Here is an 18,832-nt window from a genome sequence, read left to right as displayed (position 1 = left end):
CTTCTAAAAGTTCTGATTTTGCACTCCACTGCTCATAATACTTTGTGGTGGTTTCCTTAAGCTAGCTCCTGCCCCTAAACTCTATCTTCAGATATATCACCCAGATTCACATCTCCAGACATCCTACCTTCCAAAGAGTGGTCACCTTTCTATTTGTAGAATTGCAGCAATTCTTTTTTTAGATATCCGATTTATTTTGCATTTGTCAGAATGATTTGATAACTATGTAGCTGAATTACAGGGACCAGATAAAATTAAGGTCCCCTACTCCTCCACCATCTTAACTCCTGGGATCTCAACTCGGAATCTTTTTTTTAAATTTCCTTTTCTGATTGTTCATTGCTAGTTCATAGAAATAAAACTGGTATGTGTTGTTGATCTTATATTCTGTATTTTGCTGAATTTGCTTATTAGCTCTAAGAGATTTTTCAGTGGATTCCTTAGAATTATTTATGCAGTAGGATCACATCATCTGCCAATAAAAATAATTTCATTCCTTCTTTCCAATTTGGATTTTTTTTTTCCTTTTCTTGGCCTTATTGCACTGCCTACAACTTTCAGTACAACATTGAATCAAAGTGATAAAAACAGGCATCCTTTCCTTGTTTTTTATCTGAAGTAAAAAGTTTTTAACCTTTTGTCATTGAGAATACTGTTAGCTGTGTGTTTTCCATAAATGCCCTTCATCAAGTTGAGAAACTTCACTTCTATTTCTGGTTTCTTTTTTCAAAAACAAATTTATTTCTAGTACAGTTAACATACAATGTTTTATTAGTTTCTGGTGTATAATATAGTGATTCAACAATTCTATACATTATTCAGTGCTCATCACCACATGTGCACTCCTTAATCCCCATCACCTATTTCACCCATCCCCCCACCAGCCTCCCCTCTGCTAACCATCAGTTTGTTCTGTATAGTTAAGAGTCTGTTTCTTGGTTTCTCTCTCTCTTTTTTCTTTTGTTTTTTTACTTTGTTTCTTACATTCTACATATGAATGAAATCATATGGTATTTGTTGTCTATCTCTTACTTGTTTTGCTTAGCATTAATACTTTCTACCTCTGTCCATTTTGTTGCAAATGGCAAGATTTAATTCTTATTTATGGCTGAATAATATTCCATTGAATGAATATATACCACATCTTTAGCTATTCAACTATTGATGAACACTTAGGCTGCTTCCATAGTTTGACTATTGTAAATAATGCTGCAAAAAACATAGGGGTACATGTATCTTTTTGAATTAGAATTTTTGCATTTTTGCAGTAAATACCCAATAGTGTGATTATTGGATCATAGGGCAGTTCTATTTTTAACTTTTTGAAGAACCTCCATATTAGACTAAAGGCCTAAATGTGAGACCTGAAACCATAAAAATCCTAGAAGAGAGCACAAGCAATAATTTCTCTGACATCGACCATAGCAACATTTTTTTTTTTAGATCTGTCTCCTGAGGTAAGGGAAATAAAAGCAAAAATAAACTATGGGACTACATCAAAATAAAAAGCTTCTGGACATCAAAGAAAACAGCCAACAAAACTAAAAGGCAACCTACTAAATGGGAGAAGATATTTGCAAATGACATATCTGATAAAGGATTAGTATCTAAAAATATATAAAGAACTGATACAACTCAACACCCACAAAACAATCCAATTAAAAAATGGGCAGAAGACATGAAGAGACATTTCTCCAAATAAGACATCCAGATGGCCAACAGACACCTGAAAAGTGCTCAACATCACTCATCATCAGGGAAATGCAAATCAAAACCACAATGAGATATCACCCCACACCTGTCAGAATAGCTAAAATCAAAAACAAGAAACAACAAGTGTTGACAAGGATGTGGAGAAAAAGGAAACCTTGTGCAGTATTCCTAGTTTCTTGACTATTTTTTATTCATGAAAGTTTGTGGTATCTTGTCAAATACTTTTCTAGCATCAGTGGAGATGACTGTATATTTTTTCCTTTATTCTCTTATTGATTTTCATATGTTGAAGTAGACTTATATTTCTTGGATACATCTCACTTGACCATGATGTATAATCCTCTAATATGCTGCTGAATTTGGTTTGCTGGTAATTTTTCAGTAGTGTTACATCTATATTCATGAGATGTTTGTATGTCATTTTCTTTTCTTGTGATGTCTTTATCCGCCACAGGCATAAGGGTAATGCTGGCATCATAGAGTAAGTTCGGAAGTGTTCTCTCTTTGATTTTTTTGTAAGAGTTTGAAAAGGATGGGTGTTTATTCTTCTTTAAATATTTGGTACAATTCACCACTGAAGCTATCTGGTCTTGGATTTTTGTTGTTGGGAGGTTTTTGATTATTGATTCAATCTTTTTATTTTTTTAAGTCTGCTCAGATTTTCTTTCTTCTTGACTCAATTTTGGTGGTTTCTGTGTTTTCAGGAATTTGTCCATTTCATCCAGGTTATCCAATTTGTTTGCACGTAATTGTTCCTACTATTCTATTATAATCCTTTCTATTTATGTAAGTTCTCTATTACTATCTCCACTATATTTCTGATATTAGTAATTTGAGTCCTCTCTCCTGTTCTGGCTAGTTAAAGGTTTGTCAATTCTGTTGATTTTTTTCAAGGTCGCAACTTTCAGTTTCATTGATTCTATTGTTTTTGAGTTCTCTATTTTGTTTTTCTCAAGTCTGTTCTTTATTATATCCTTCCTTCTGCTAGCTTTGAATTTAGTTTTCTCTTCTGTTTTAGTTCCTTAAGGTGTAAAGTAAGGTCATTGATTTGATATTTTTGCTCTTTAATAATGTAGGCATTTAAAACCATAAATTTGGGGTGGCTGCATGGCTCAGGTCATGATCCCAGGCTCCTGAGATTGAGCCTCACATCAGGCTCCTGCTCAGTGGGGGTCTGCTTCTCCTTCTCCCTCTATGGTCTCTCTCTCTCAAGTAAATAAATAAAATCTTTAGGGAAAAAAAAGCCATAAATTTACCTCTTGAGTACTGCTTTTACTGTATCCTATAAGATTTGGTAAGTTGCCTTTATATATTAATTCATTTCAAAGTATTTTCTATTGTCACTTGTAATTTATTCCTTGATCCATTGCTTAAAAGTGTATTTTTTAGCAAAACATATGCTTGTTGAATCACAATGTTGTACACCTGAGACCGATAAAACATTCTGTCAACCGTACTCAAATAAAAATTTTTTAAAGAATACATGAAGTAAATATAGCAAAATATTAAGACCTTCATAAGCTGATTAGTTATAAATTGAAAAATGGGTGTGTTGTTTAATTTCCCCATATTTTAAATTTTATAGTTTTTATTGTTATTTATTTCCAGTTTAATTCCATTGTGTCAGAAAAGAAACTTTGTATGATTTCAATCTTTTAAATTTATTGAGTTTTGTTTTGTAGCCTATTATATGGTTTATAATGGAAAATGTTCCATGTACATTTGAGAAGAACGTGTTTTTTTCTGTTGTTGGGTTCAGTGTTCTACACATCTCTGTTAGACTAATTGGTTTATAGTGTTGTTCAAGTCCTCTATTTTCTTATTGATCTTCGCTCTAGTTTTTTTATAGTCTCAAGCTAAAATTTTAATACTATCTACTATTCCTTTCAATTCTGTTAATGTTAGCTTCTTATATTTGGGTGCTCTATTGTTCATTTTGTGCATGTTTACAATTGTTACATCATCTTGATGGGTTAGCCCCTTTATCAATATATATCATTTATTGCCTCATATCAATTTTTTAAGTTTTTATTTAAATTCCAGTTATTTAACATACACTGTAGTATTAGTTTCAGGTGTACAATATAGTGATTCAACACTTCCATACAACACCAGTGCTCATTACAAGTGCACTCCTCATCCCAATCACCTATTTAACCCATCCCCTCCTACTTTACCTCTGATAACCGTTAGTTTCTTCTCCATAGTTAAGAGACTGTTTCTTGGTTTGCCTCTCTCTTTTATTCCCCTTTGCTTTCTTGTTTTGTTTCTTAAATTCCACATATGAGTGAAATCATATGGTATTTTTCTTTCTCTGACAAACTTATTTCGCTTACTATGATACTCTCTAGGTCCATCCATGTCGTTGCAAACGGCAAGATTTCATTCTTTTTTATGGCTGAATGATATTCCATTGTGTATATATACCACATCTTCTTTATCCATTCATAGGTTGCTGGACAACTGGGCTGTTACTATAATTTTCCTATTCTAGATAATGCTGCTGTAAACATCAGTGTGTATATATCCCTTTGAATTAGTATTTTTGTATTTTTTGGGTAAACACCTAATAGTGCAATTGTTGGATCTTTTGTAGTACTATTTTTAACTTTTTGAGGAACCTCCCTACTGTTTTCCAGAGTGGGTGCACCAGTTTGCATTTCTACCAGCAGTGCGAGAGGGTTCCCCTTTCTCTACATCCTTGCCAACACCTGTTGTTCCTTGTGTTGTTGATTCTAGCCATTCTGACAGGTGTGAGATGATATCTCATTGTCGTTTTGATTTGCATTTTCCTGATGCTCAGTGATGTAGAACATCTTTTCATCTGTCTGTTGGCCATCTGGATGTTTTCTTTGGAAAAATGTCTATTATGTCCTCTGCCCATTTTTTAATTGGATTATTCACTTTTCAGTGTTGAGTTTTATACATTTTTATATATTTTGGATACTAACTCTTTATTATATATGTCATTTACAAATATCTTCTCCCATTCCATAGGTTGCCTTTTAGTTTTTGTGGATTGTTACCTTCACTATGCACAAGCTTTTTATTTTGATGAAGTCCCAATAGTTTATTTTTGCTTTTGTGTCCCTTACCTTAGGAGACATATCTAGAAAGAAGTTACTATGGCTGATGTCAAAGAGGTTATTGCCTGTGTTCCTCTCGAGGATTTTGATGATTTCAGTTTTCTGATTTAGATCTTTAATGCATTTTTAAAAGATTTATTTATTTATTTTAGAGAGGAAAAGAGAGGAGGGGGAGAGGCAGAGGGAGAGAGAGAGAGTCTTAAGCAGACTCCACACTGATTATGGAACCCAACACAGGGCTCAATCTCACGCCCCTGAGATCAATCCAAGAGTTGGATGCTTAAACAACTGAACCACCCTGGTGCCCTAATCTTTAATGCATTTTGAATTTCTTTTTGTATATGGTGTGAGAAAGTGGTCCAGTTTCATTCTTTTGTATGTTGCTTTCCAGTTTTCCCAACACCATTTGTTGAAGAGACCATCTTTTTCCTATTGGTTATCTTTTGCAGCTTGGTCAAAGGTTAACTGACCATGGATATGTGGGTTCATTTCTGGTATTTTTATTCTGTTCCATTGATCTATGTGTCTGTTTTTGTGCCAGTACCATATTGTTTTGATCACTACAGCCTTGTAATATAACTTGAAGTCCAGAATTGTTATGCCTCCAGCTTTGATTTCCTTTTTCAAGGTTGCTTTGGTTATTCGGGGTCTTTTGGTTCTATACACATTTGAGATTGTTTTCTCTATGTCTGTGATAAATGTCTTTGGTATTTTAATATGGATTGCATTGAATGTGTTGATTGCTTTGGGTAGTATAGACATTTTTTTAAAATTTTTTTATTATGTTATGTTAATCACCATACATTACATCATTAGTTTTTGATGTGGTGTTCCATGATTCATTGTTTGCGTATAACACCCAGTGCTCCATGCAGAACGTGCCCTCTTTAATACCTATCACCAGGCTAACCCATTCCCCCACCCCCCCTCCCCTCTAGAACCCTCAGTTTGTTTTTTAGAGTCCATAGTCTCTCATGGTTCGTCTCCCTCTCCAATTCCCCCCCTTCATTCTTCCCCTCCTGCTATCTTCTTCTTCTTCTTCTTTTTTTTTTTAAACATATAATGTATTATTTGTTTCAGAGGTACAGGTCTGTGATTCAACAGTCTTACACAATTCACAGTGCTCACCATAGCACATACCCTCCCCAGTGTCTACCAACCATCCCTCCCACCCCCCACCACTCCAGCAACCCTCAGTTTGTTTCCTGAGATTAAGAATTCCTCATATCAGTGAGGTCATATGATACATGTCTTTCTCTGATTGACTTATTTCACTCAGCATAATACCCTCCAGTTCCATCCACGTGATTGCAAATGGCAAGATTTCATTCCTTTTGATGGCTGCCTAATATTCCATTGTGTATATATACCACATCTTCTTTATCCATTCATCTGTTGATGGACATCTTGGCTCTTTCCACAGTTTGGCTATTGTGGACATTGCTGCTATAAATATCGGGGTGCATGTACCCCTTCAGTTCCCTACATTTGTATCTTTGGGGCAAATGACATATCAGATAAAGGGCTAGTATCCAAAATCTATAAAGAACTTCTTAAACTCAACACCCAAAGAACAAATGATCCAATCAAGAAATGGGCAGAAGACATGAACCGACGTTTTTCCAAAGAAGACATCCAAATGGCCAACAGACACATGAAAAAGTGCTCAACATTGCTCGGCATCAGGGAAGTCCAAATCAAAACCTCAGTGAGATATCACCTCATACCAGTCAGAATGGCTAAAAGTCAGGAAAAGACAGATGTTGGTGGGGATGCAGAGAAAGGGGAACCTTCCTACACTGTTGGTGGGAATGCAAGCTGGTGCAGCCACTCTGGAAAACGGTATGGAGGTTCCTCAAAAAGTTGAAAATAGAGCCACCATACGATCCAGTATAGACATTTTAACAGTATTTGTTCTTCCAATCCATGAGCATGGAATGTCTTTCCATTTCTTTGTGATATTTTCAATTTCTTTCATCAGTGTTTTCTAGTTTTCAGAGTACAGGTCTTTTACCTCTTTGGATAGGTTTATTCCTAGGTATTTTATGGTTTTGGGTGCAATTGTAAATGGGATCAATTCTTCAATTTTTCCTTCTGCTGCTTCATTATTACAGTATGGAAATAAAACAGATTTCTGTATGTTTATTTTGTATCCTACAACTTTACTGAATTCATGTAGCAGTTCTAACAATTTTCTGGTGGAATGTTTTTGGTTTTCTATACAGAGTATCATGTCATCTGAAAATAGTGAAAGTTTGACTGTTTCCTTTCTGATTTGGATGCCTTTTATTTATTTTTGTTGTCTGATTGCTGTGGCTATGACTTCCACTACTCTGTTAAACAACAGGGGTGAGAATGGACATCCTGTCTTCTTCCTGATGGTAGAGGAAATGCTCTCAGGCGTTCCCCATTGAGGATGATATTAGCTATGGGTTTTTCATATATGGCCTTTATTATGTTGAGGTATGTTCTGGCTAAACCTACTTTGTTGAGCATTTTTATCATGAATGGATGTTGTACTTTGTCAAATGCTCCTTCTGCATCTATTGAAATGATCTTGTGGTTCTTATCTTTTCTTTCATTAATGTGGTGTATCATGTTGATTGATTTGTGGAATATTGAACCACCCTTGCAGCCCAGGAATAAATCCCACTTGATCATGCTGAATGACTGTTTAATGTACTCCTGGATTTGATTTGCTAGTATTTTGCTCAGAATTTTTGCATACATCTTCATCAGGGATATTGGCCTGTCATTTTTTTAGTGGAGTCTTTATCTGGTTTTGGTATCAGGGTAATGCTGGCCTCATGGAATGAGTTTGGAAGTATTCCTTCCTTTTCTACTTTTTGGAATCGTTTGTGAAGAATAGATATTACCTCTTCTTTAAATGTTTGTTAGAATTCCCCTTGGAAGCCATCTGGCCCTGGCATTTTGTTTGTTGGGAATTTTTTGATTTCTGTTTCTTTGCTAGTTATGAGTCGTTCAAGTTTTCTGTTTCCTCCTGTTTCAGTTTTGGTAATTTCTATGTTTCTAGGAATTTATCCATTTCTTCCAGGTTGTCTAATTTGTTGGCATATGGTTTTTCATAATATTTTCTTTTTTTTAAGATTTTATTTATTTATCTGACAGAGAGAGACAGCGAGAGAGGGAACACAAGCAGGGGGAGTGGGAGAGGGAGAAGCAGGCTTCCTGCTGAGCAGAGAGCCTGACGTGGGGCTCCATCCCAGGACCCTGGGATCATGACCTGAGGCAAACACAGATGCTTAACCAACTGAGCCACCCAGGTGCCCCTTTTCATGATATTTTCTTATAATAGTTTGTATTTCTGTGATGTTTTGTTCTTTCTCTTCTCTCGTTTGTAATTTTATTCATTTGGGCTCTTTCTCTTTTCTTTTGATAAATCTGGCTAGAGGTTTATCAACTTTATTAATTATTTCAAAGAACCAGCTCTTGATTTCATTGATCTCTTTTTGTTGTTTTGTTTTGTTTTAGTTTCTGTATCATTTATTTCTGCTCTAATCTTTATTATATCCTTCCTTCTGCTAGATTTAGGCTTCATTTGTTGTTCTCTTTCTACCTCCTTTAGGTGAAATGTTAAGTTGCTGATTTCAGGTTTTTCTTGCTTCTTGATTTAGGCCTGTATTGCCTTATACTTCCCTCTTAGGACTGCTTTTTTGCTTCCCAAGTGTTTTGACTGTTGTGTTCTCATTTTCATTTGTTTCCCTGAACTCTAATTCCTTCTTTGATTTCCTGGTTGACCCATTCATTGTTTAGTAGCATGTTGTTTTACCTCCATGTATTTGTAGTCTTTCCACAGTTTTTCTTGTGATTGACTTCTAGTTTCATAGTGTTGTGGTCAGAAAAATTTCATGGTAGGATTTCAATCTTTGTATTAGTTGATGCCTTATTTGTGACCCAATATGTGATTAATACTGGAGAATATCCCATAATCTTTAAAAGAATGTATATTTTACTGTTTTAGGATGGAATGTTGTGAATATATCTGTTAAGTCCATCTGGTCCAGTGTGCCATTCAAAGCCATTGTTTCCTTGTTGATGTTCTGTTTAAATGATCTTTCCATTGATGTACATGGGTTGTTAAAGTCCCCTACTATTATTGTGTTACTGTCAATGAGTTTCTTTATGTTTGTTATTAATTGTTTTATATATTCAGGTGCTTCCATGTTGGGTGCATAAATATTCATCATGGTTGGATATTCTTGTTGGATCGTCCCCTTTATTATGACATAGTGCCCTTTTTTTTTTTTTGCCACTGATGAAACACAGGACATTCTTATTCCCAATACAAAGGCAGGTCTTTGTAGGATGTGCAAGGATATTCTGCCAGTGGGGAGGAGGCCCCTACTTGCCTGCAATGATAGTTCTGCAGGGCCATGATGTCCCCAGTCAGGAACATTTTGGAGATGTAGCGGTCTTTGTTGACTGGCTTGTATTTCTTCTTGCCCTTGCCATTCTTGGGGACGTTGGTCCACATCTCTTTGACATTCTCCACCACCATGTTGCAGTGCCTGTCACTGGCTTTCACATGGCCCAGGAGCTTCTTATTGTTATGCCAATTCAGGAGCACATGGGCGTTGTTCTTCACTACTGCATGAGCACAGAGTGTGGACCCATGTTTAATTCTTCCTCCTGCCATTCCTGCGGTGCCTCCATGGTCATCTCAGTCTTAGGTTTTTTTAAGAGGCTCATGGTGGTAGAGGCTGTGCCCCCAAACCAGTGCTTTCTCATCCATGTTGCTTCTGCCTCTGCCTTCTGTATCTGTTCTTATGGCCTTTGTTTAAAGTCTAGTTTTTCCAATATAAATATTGCTACTCCTGCTTTCTTTTGATGTCCATTTGCATAATAAATATTTTTCCATCCCTTCATTTTCAATCTTCAGGTGAGTAAATGTGTCTATTGTAGACAGCATATAGATGGGTCTTGTATTTTATCCATTCTGACACCCTATATATTTTTTTAAAGATTTATTTATTTAGTTGAGAGAGAGAGACCAGCAGGGAGGAGCAGAGGGAGAGGGGAGAGAGAATCCCAAGCAGACTCTGCACTGAGCATGGAGCCTGATGCAGGGCTCGATCTCATGACCCCAAGATCATGACATGAGCTGAAACCAAGAGTTGAACACTCAACTGACCTCACCACCCAGGTACCAGCCCTATGTCTTTTGATTGGAGTGTTTGGTCCACTTACATTCAAAGTAAGTATTGATAGATATATATTTATTTCCATTTCATTACTTGTTTTGTAACTGTTTCTGGAGATTTTCTCTGATCCTTTCTTGTCTTTGTCACTTTTGGTCTCTCCTTTGCACTCAAAGTGCCATTTAATCTCTCTTGCAGGGCTGGTTTAGTCGTCACAAACTCCTTTAGTTTTTGTTTGTCTGAGAAGCTCTTTATTTCTCCTTCTATTCTGAATGACAGCCTTGGTGGATTGAGTATTCTTGGCTGCAGATTTTTTCCATTTGGCACTTTGAATTTATCATCCCACTCCCTTCTGGTTTGCCAAGTTTCTGTTGAGAAATCTCCAGCTAGCCTTAGGAGGTCTTAACTTGTAAGTTAAGGACTTCTTGTGTCTTGCTGCTTTTAAGATGTTTTCTTTATCACTATATTTTGCAAATTTAATTATAATATGTCTCAGTGTTGGCCTGCTTTTATTAGATTTTGATGGGAGTTCTCTGTGCCTCCTGGATGTGGATGACTGTTTCCTTCCCCAGATTAGGGAAGTTTTCAACTATTATTTCTTCAAATAAATTTTCTGCCCCCTCTTCTCTCTTCTTCTTCTTCTTCTGGGACTCCTATAATATAATTGTTATTACATTTCATGGAGTCACTCAGTTCCCTAAGTCTATTCTCATGTTGCATAATTCTTCTTTGTCTCTTTTGTTCCGCTTCATTATTTTCCTTTCTTTTGTCTTCTAGGTCACTAATTCATTCCTCAGCTTCTTCCAGCCTGCTGTTCATTGCATCAAGCCTATTTCCAATCTCGTTCATTGCATTCTTCATCTCTGATTCTTTTTTAACTCTTTTATTTATGTGGTACAGGTCTCACTTGTGTCTTCTATTTGTTTTCTGAAGGCCAGTGAGTATCCTTATGATTGTTGCTCTAAATTCTCCATCAGGCATGTTACTTATATCTGTTTTGGTTACATCTCTGGCCATGGCCTTCTCTTGTTCTTTCATTTGAGATAAATTCCTCTGTCTTGGCATTTTGTTTAAGTCTCTGCCTTCTCTGTGTTAGAAAAGCCAGTTATGTCTCCTGCTCCTGAAAGTAATGGCCTTATGAAGAAGAGGTCGTGTAGTGTCCAGGACCTGATGTTTCAGGGAGTGTCTCTGGTGTGTGCTGTTTGCACTCTGCTGTTGTGTTTTGTCTGCTCTATCCTTCAGGTCAGTTGTCTTTAGAGGTTCTCCTTGCCTGCTTGTGTGCAGTGTTTGGTTCCTGGACTGACTGGTGAGTTTTAACTCGATGTGCTCTGGTCTGCTTGTGAAATGAGACCTGACACCACTTCCATGAGAACTGAGGTCCTGCAGAACTCTCTGGTTGGGATATGTGGTGGGGTCAGGGGTTTGTGCTGTCTTCTGGGGGAGATGTCTGTCTCACTGGGACTGAGGCAAGCATGACTGAGAAGGGCAGTCCAGCCAGAGTGCAGCAGGGTGGGTCTTGGTGTTAGTAAATTAGGCAGCCAGTGTTGGCACTGGGTTGCTTCCTGCATGTGGATCTGTGTTTATGCTGAGGGGTGGGGGAGGGAAATGGCACTAGTCGGCTCCTTTCTTCCCAGAGAGCCATCTCTATGAAAGCTGCCTCCCAATGAAGCACTCAAAGAGGAGCAAATAACCTCCCCCCCTTCCCTGGTTTGTACCAGGTGTTCTTCAAATTAGTTTCTGTGCTGTCTGGCTCTGGTGTTTGCTTTCCTTATCTCCAGGAGCAGTGCAGTGCCTTCTTGCCAAGCCTGCTGACCTTGAAAACTCCAGGCTTTAAGCCCTGCTGGTTGCAAGAACTCATGAAATTCAGCTGCTCTCCTTTTCCAAGACAATGGCTTTTATGGAAATGTTCTCCTTGTGCATTCTCCTGTGTGCTCCTCGATCTCTCTACCTTCTCCACAACTACATCTCTGTTCCCTCTGCAATATCTGCAATTCCTTTCTCTTCTACATCACATATCCATACTTCCTACCTTCTTCGATGTGGCCTCTTCTCTCCCTTTAGTTGCGTAGTTTGTTCTTTCATTCTTCAGGTTGATTTCTGGGGTGTTTAGATGATTTGATAGTTACCTAGTTTTGTTCATGGGATGAGACGAGCCTAGGGTCCTCTTATCCACTGCCATCTTCCCTCTCTCCTCCACCTTTTGTATCAATTTTTAATTTAAAGTCTTTTTGTCTAATATTAGTACAGCTACCCTAGATCTTTTTTGGTTGTTATTTACACCAGTGTCTTTGAAAAATCTGTCTTCCAAATTGTCTGTACCATTTTGCATTCCCACCAGCAATGGATGAGATTTCCTGTTTCTCCACATCCTTATCTGCATATGGTAGTGTTAGTATTTTAGAGTTTTGTCTTTCTAATATATGTGTAGTGATGGGTTATCATTTTACTTCATTGTTATTTTTTATTTTTATTTTTTATCCTTATTTTTTAATTGACTTTTTCAATGTACCCATTTCAATTCTCTGTATATAATGAAGCACTATGAAATTAATTTTTTTATGGCTTACCCTTGGTAATACAATTAACATATTAACTTTATAATAATTAAGTTCAAATAATTAATTTGAATCAATACCAGCTTAGTATAACAGTATACAAAGCTCTACTCCTTTTCAGCTCCAGTCCCCACTTTATGTTGGTAACTGTTCCATATTACATCTTCATATATTGTGTGCCTGTTAACATAGATTTATTATTATTGTCTTATGGATTTATCTTTTAAATCACATACTAAATAAAAGAAGTATAATCCAAAAATGCAATACTAATAGCTTTTATATTTACCTATGTAGTTACTTTTACCAGTATTCTTGATTTCTTTTAATGGCTTCAGTTATAGTTAGTGCCCTTTCATTTCTTCCTGCAGAACTCTGTCATTTTTTTTTTTTGACAAAACATCTATTTTTAAGAATTTATTGTTGAAGTGTAAATGACATACAATGTTACATTAGTTTCAGGTGTACAACATAGTGATTCGACAGTTCTGTACATTATTTAGTGCTCACCAAGGTAAGTGTAGTCACCCATCTGTCACCATAAAACAGTGTTACAGTATTATTGATTATATTCCTTATGCTGTACTTTTCATCCACTTGACATATTTATTTTATAATGAAGTGTGTACCTTTTTATCCCCTTTACTTATTTCACCCTTTCCCCCACAGCCATCTCTGGCAACCACCACTTTGTTCTCTTACTTAAGAGTCTGTTGGTTTGTTTGTTTTGGCAAAACATTTATTTTTAAAAGGCCTTCATAGAGAGTGTGACCTAACCTGATATAAAGTCCTGAGAACATGAGATATGTCAGCATCACATGATCTTCAAATACCTGGTTGTGAAATCATCTTCTGAAGACAAGTTTCTAAGCTCTTCCTCAGAAATCCAAAGCTTTGTACAGAGATAGGTCTGTTGGTCTTTGGCACTGCAGTGGCTCTCCCTTCTCCTCCTTCGAGACCACCAGATGGGGATCCATCATTAGTGAGAGCTTTTGAAATAAGTTCTGCTCAGACATCTCACAGTTGCTCCCAAAGCTCCCCCATTTGTTATTGCAGAGATGTTTAAGGGCATTTGTAACCTAGACTAGGGAGTTGGTGGTGGGCTAGCTTTTAGTGTCCAGAGATCTGCTCACAGGTCCCACTGAACTCTGTCATTTCTTGAAGGACGCTTCTACCAGTTATGAACTCTATCATTTTTTGTTTATCTGTAAATGTCTTATTTTATCCTTCATTTTTTGAAGGATAGTTTTGTAAGTTATCAAATTCTTGGTTGATAGATATTTTTCTTTCGACACTTTAAATATGACATCTCACTGCCTTCTGGCCTCCATGGTTTCCAAGGAGAAATCAGATGTTAATCTTATTATTTTTATATGTGAAGTTGCTTATCTTTTCCTGCTTTCAAGATGTTTCCTTTGTCTTTGGTTTTGTCACTTTGATTATAATGTGTCTGATGTGGATATCCTTTAGTTTATACTATGTGTAGTTTATTGAGCTTCCTGGATGTTTAGTTTCATGTCTTTTAACAAATTTGTGGAGTTTTTAGTCATCATTTCTTCAAATATTCTTTGCTCCCCCTTTTTCTTCTCTCTTTCTAAACTCCCATTATGAATACGATAGTATTTTTGACAGTGTGCTACAAGTCTCATATGCTTTGTTCATTTTTCTTTCACTTTCTCATTTTGCTCTTCAGACTGGATAATTTAAGCCAATCACCGATTCTTCTGCCTGCTTAAATCTGCTGTTGGATCCCTTTAGTAAATTTTTCATTTCTTGATTGTCCTTTTCATCTCTAGGATCTCTATTTGGTTCCTTTTTCTATTTTGTATCTCTTCATTTATATATTCTATTTTTATTCTTCTGATCTTTTTAGTTCTTTATACACAGTTTCTTTTAGCTCTTTGAGCATATTTAAGACAGTGCATTTAAAGTCTTTGTCTAGTAAGTTATTGGCTAGGCTTCCTTGACAATTTCTATTAATTTACTTTTTCCTATTAATAAGCTATACTGTTTTGTTTCTTTGTATGTCCTGTAATTTTTTGTTGTTGAAAAATATACATTTAGAATATTATAAAGTATAACTCTACAAATTAGATTCTCTACCTCTCTAGGGTTTGTTTTTGCTGCCTGTTGTAAATTGGTTTTGTTTGCTTCTTTAGTGATTTTTCTATATTGAAGAATGTATTCTTTGTTATATGTGGTCTCTAAAGTCTTTGTTTCTTAACCCTATCATCAGTTAGTTGTTTAATAAAGGCTTTTTGAGTGCCTGGAGTCAGAAATAGAAAAGAAGAAAAATATACTTTCCAGATTTTGCAGATTAGCTCTGTGTTGGAGCAGTCCTTTACTCTTTTAACTCCTTCCATGCAGTTTACAAGTCTGCTTTAGCCTTTCCCTACTTTTTAAATGCCTGAGAGTGAATGCTTAGGGTCTTCTCTGACATTTTCTGAGCATGCATTCCACCCTGCATGTGTGTACCCTTCTTAATTCCATGGTACACAGGGTAGATTTTAAACACTCATTCTCCCACCTATCTGTTTTGTTGATCTCTTCATTCCCATGCTTTTTATTCTGTTAATTGCCTGTCTCAAGTGTTGTCTTTTGCCCCAGGCTGCTGCATTCAATACCTGTGCCTATAAATATTTTCAGCAGAGGCCACCCAAGAAGGTGCCTCAGGCCTGGGAATGCTCTGAGTCAGATATACAGGAAAACCTTTGTGTTGGTCTTTGAAGGAGCTGTCAGACGATCAAGACTCAAAACCACAATTCTTTGATAATAAGGTCTGTATTGCTACCTCTGGCATTTGTAAACCTTCACCAGGCTCTTCTCACAGCCCCTTCTGATCTTGGATGTGAAGAATGGTAAGAGGAAATTTAAAATGTCACAGCATTCTCTTACCAAAAAGCAACAGCTCCTTTCTTCACTAACTGTACCCTCTTGATTGTTGTACATTTTTTATTAAATTACAGAATTCTGCAAAAGTTGATTCTAACAGTTTTTGCCACTTCATTTATAACTTCTTGGGGAAAGACAAAACCCTGGAATTCCCTACTCTGCCATTTTTGGTGATCAACAGTGTCCATTTTGAGATTTAAAAAGGTCCAGGAAATAATTCTACTCAGAAGCTAGAAATCCTTCAAAAAGAGTCAAAAGAAATGAACACTAATAAGGCAAAAACCCAGAAGGGATATTTTCTGGAAACCAAGTTTCTGAAGAAGTAAAAGTTACCCATTTAAGCCTATGTGAATTATGGTATTCTCATATCTAAAATAGTTTTGTAAGTTTCCCATATACAAAACAGTTAAATGTATCACACCTGACTACTAAGATATCAAACCAAACATCTAAAATAACTCCAGTAGTTCTTATACCTAGCTGATAATCAGAATCATGTACTGAGTTTTTTTTTGTTTTTTGTTTTTTTAAAGATTTTATTTATTTATTTGAGAGAGAGAGAATGAGAGAGAGCACATGAGAGGGGGGAGGGTCAGAAGGAGAAGCAGACTCCCTGCCGAGCAGGGAGCCCGATGCGGGACTCGATCCAGGGACTCCAGGATCATGACCTGAGCCGAAGGCAGTCGCTCAACCAACTGAGCCACCCAGACGCCCTGTACTGAGTTTTTTAAGTACAAATTCCTGTACCTTCACCCAGAGATTTGTTATATGAAGAGGGCCCTATAATCTATATTGTTATTAGTTCCCAAGTGGGTATTGAAATCACCCGATTTGAGAATGGCTGCCTAAAAAGTAAAAGAATGGCTAGTATGAGTAACTTTTTCAGAGGAGTAAATGAAACCTGGTGTGGTTAGTTTGCTCTCAACAAGCAGAACATAATGAGAATGTATCTAGGTTCTCCATTTTAAATTCTATTCTCTCTCCTAACCTAAAATCTTAAGAAACATCTAATGGAAAAAGTAGGTATCAAATATATTCATTTTGACATTGAATACATTATTTTTAAAACCATCATATGAAACTTTGGGATTGCTATGATAAACAACATTTTTAAATAAGACTTATTTTATCCTGAGCTATTCTAAAACCTAATCTTAGTGAAAGGCTTACCTTTCTCAGAAGAATAATAAATAGCTGACAATAATTAAGTACTTATTATATACCAGACACCAAAAGCACTTTACACATATTTTATCATTTAATTTCTATAACAACATTTTATCCTCATTTTACAGGTGAAGAAACTGAGGCCCAGAGAGATTAAACAATTTGCCTAGGGCCACAGAACAAGTAAGTGGCAGAGCCACAATATGAGTACATGCCAAAGTAAATGTAATACATCACTACAATAAACTCCCCTCCCAAATGAGTCATTAATTAAAAGAGAACTTCATATTGTGAGTGAACATTCATCTCAATAGACTCATATTTTCAACCTTCCCACTTTCCTTTTACAAGTCCTTTTGAGCTTTACTATCTAATTTCATAGCCACTAGCCACATGTGGCTATTAAACACTTGAAAAATGGCATCTGAATTGAGATGTGCTGAAGCTTAATGTACACACCAGCTTTCAAAAATTTCATACAAAAAGAAGAATGTAAAATATTAATAATTTTACATGCATAACATGTTGAAACTATGTTTTTGATATATTGGACTAAAAGTATTTATTAGTTATTATTAGTTTACTTCACTTGGTATTTTTTAAATTTTTGAAATGTTCTTACTAGAACAATAAATTACATGGCTTGTATTATATTTTTATTGGTCAGCACTGTTGTAGAATTTCTTCCATGTCCTTTCTACTACATTTGTTGACCATCTCCATCTAGCCTCAAATTAAGATTATTCTAACATTCCCCTTTTGGGAACCCTACAATGTGCATTTACTTAAAGGAACTTATGAAATATGCTTTGTTTTTAACACTAATTATCTGTGATGAAATGTCCTTGCATGTACTCCACATTTCCATACCTTTTCTCCATACCTGATTGCAAAGGATCAGTAATTAGGTGAAAGATAAAAGGAGAAACAGTGCAAAAATCTATTTGATGATAACTCCAAGTACTTAACTTCCCAGTAGTGAGCTAAAATTTGAAGGAACAAAGCAGGTGTATAATTACACATATCACCACTTCACTATACATTCATGCATGACAAGTTACCCATAGAATGACTAAGTGTACACTTATCCAAGAGATTCATGATAAAAGATTAATTTTGTAAAAGTTTATAATGACTCTTGTAACATTTTCATTTTATTTATTATTTTTAAACAGCTTTATTAAAGTATAAATTACATACCATAAAACCCACCCATTGTAGGTATGTAGTTCAGTGATTTTCATAAATGTATAGAGTTGTACAACCATCACCTGGTATAGTTACAAAACATTTCTGTCACCCCCAGAAGTTTCTTCATGTCCATTTGCAGCACCTCACTTTCACCTCTAGCCCTAGGCAACCACTGATCTGCTTTCTCTTTCTAAAACTTACCTTTTCTAGACATGCATACAAATGGAATTGTACAATATATACAGTCTTCTGTATGTGGCTTCTTCACTGTGCATGTTTTTGAGCTTCATCCATGTTGTAGCAGTCTATTAGAGTTCCTTAAAGAAACAAGACCAATAAAATATACATAAATATTTAAAAAGGGATTTATTACAAGGGCTTAGCTTATGTGATTACTGAGGTTAAGTCACATGATCTGTCTTATGCAAGCTGGAGGCCCAGGAAAGCCAGTGGTGTAATTTCAGTACAAATCTGAAGGCCTGAGAACCAGGGGAACCAATGGTGTACGTTTTAGTCCAAGTTCAAAGACCTGAGAACCAGGAGTACCAATGTCTGATTGCAAAAGAAGATAGATGTTTGAGGTCAGCCAGACAACAAATTTGCCTTTCCTATACATTTTTGTTCTTTTCAGGCCCTCAAAGGATTGAATGATGCTCACGCTAAATTGGTGAGGGTGATCTTTACTTTCTACTGCTTTAAATGCTAATCTCTTCCAGAAATACTCTTACTGACACACCCAGAAATAATGTTTTATCAGCTATCTGGGCATCCCTTAGCCTAGTCAAGTTGACACATAAAATTAAACATCACAAGCAATAACATTTTCTTTTTAAATATGACTGACATATTATTAGTCTCATCCTTTAATAGTGAAAAAGGCAATATTACAAAGATCACTAAGGGAAAAGCAGAACTACCAAGATAAATGCCCCAATGTTTTATAGTAAAGGCCTTTCTTTTTTTCTTCAGAAGTATGTAACTTCCAACAGGGAATTTTGCAAGAAAATATTTTTTCCCTTAGGCTTATTGAAATCCTTACAGATTTCAGGAATATAAGGAACTTTAAAAG

General features: G+C 36.1%; 1 protein-coding gene and 1 pseudogene across 1 annotated transcript in view; one reads left to right on the top strand and one right to left on the bottom strand.

Annotated features, from left to right (window-relative positions):
- The window catches only part of ZDHHC15 (zinc finger DHHC-type palmitoyltransferase 15), a 153,745-nt gene that overhangs the window by 9,477 nt on the left and 125,436 nt on the right, over window positions 1–18,832 (top strand). The window lies entirely within an intron of this gene.
- On the bottom strand, window positions 9,162–9,509 carry LOC123847909 (small nuclear ribonucleoprotein Sm D2-like; annotated as a pseudogene).

The sequence above is a fragment of the Mirounga angustirostris genome, unplaced genomic scaffold (genome assembly GCF_029215605.1).
Source record: "Mirounga angustirostris isolate CCGP_5_RB_7025 unplaced genomic scaffold, mMirAng1.0.hap1 SCAF_11, whole genome shotgun sequence".
Classification (NCBI taxonomy): Eukaryota; Metazoa; Chordata; class Mammalia; order Carnivora; family Phocidae; genus Mirounga; species Mirounga angustirostris.
This window is presented reverse-complemented; position numbering and strand designations above follow the sequence as displayed.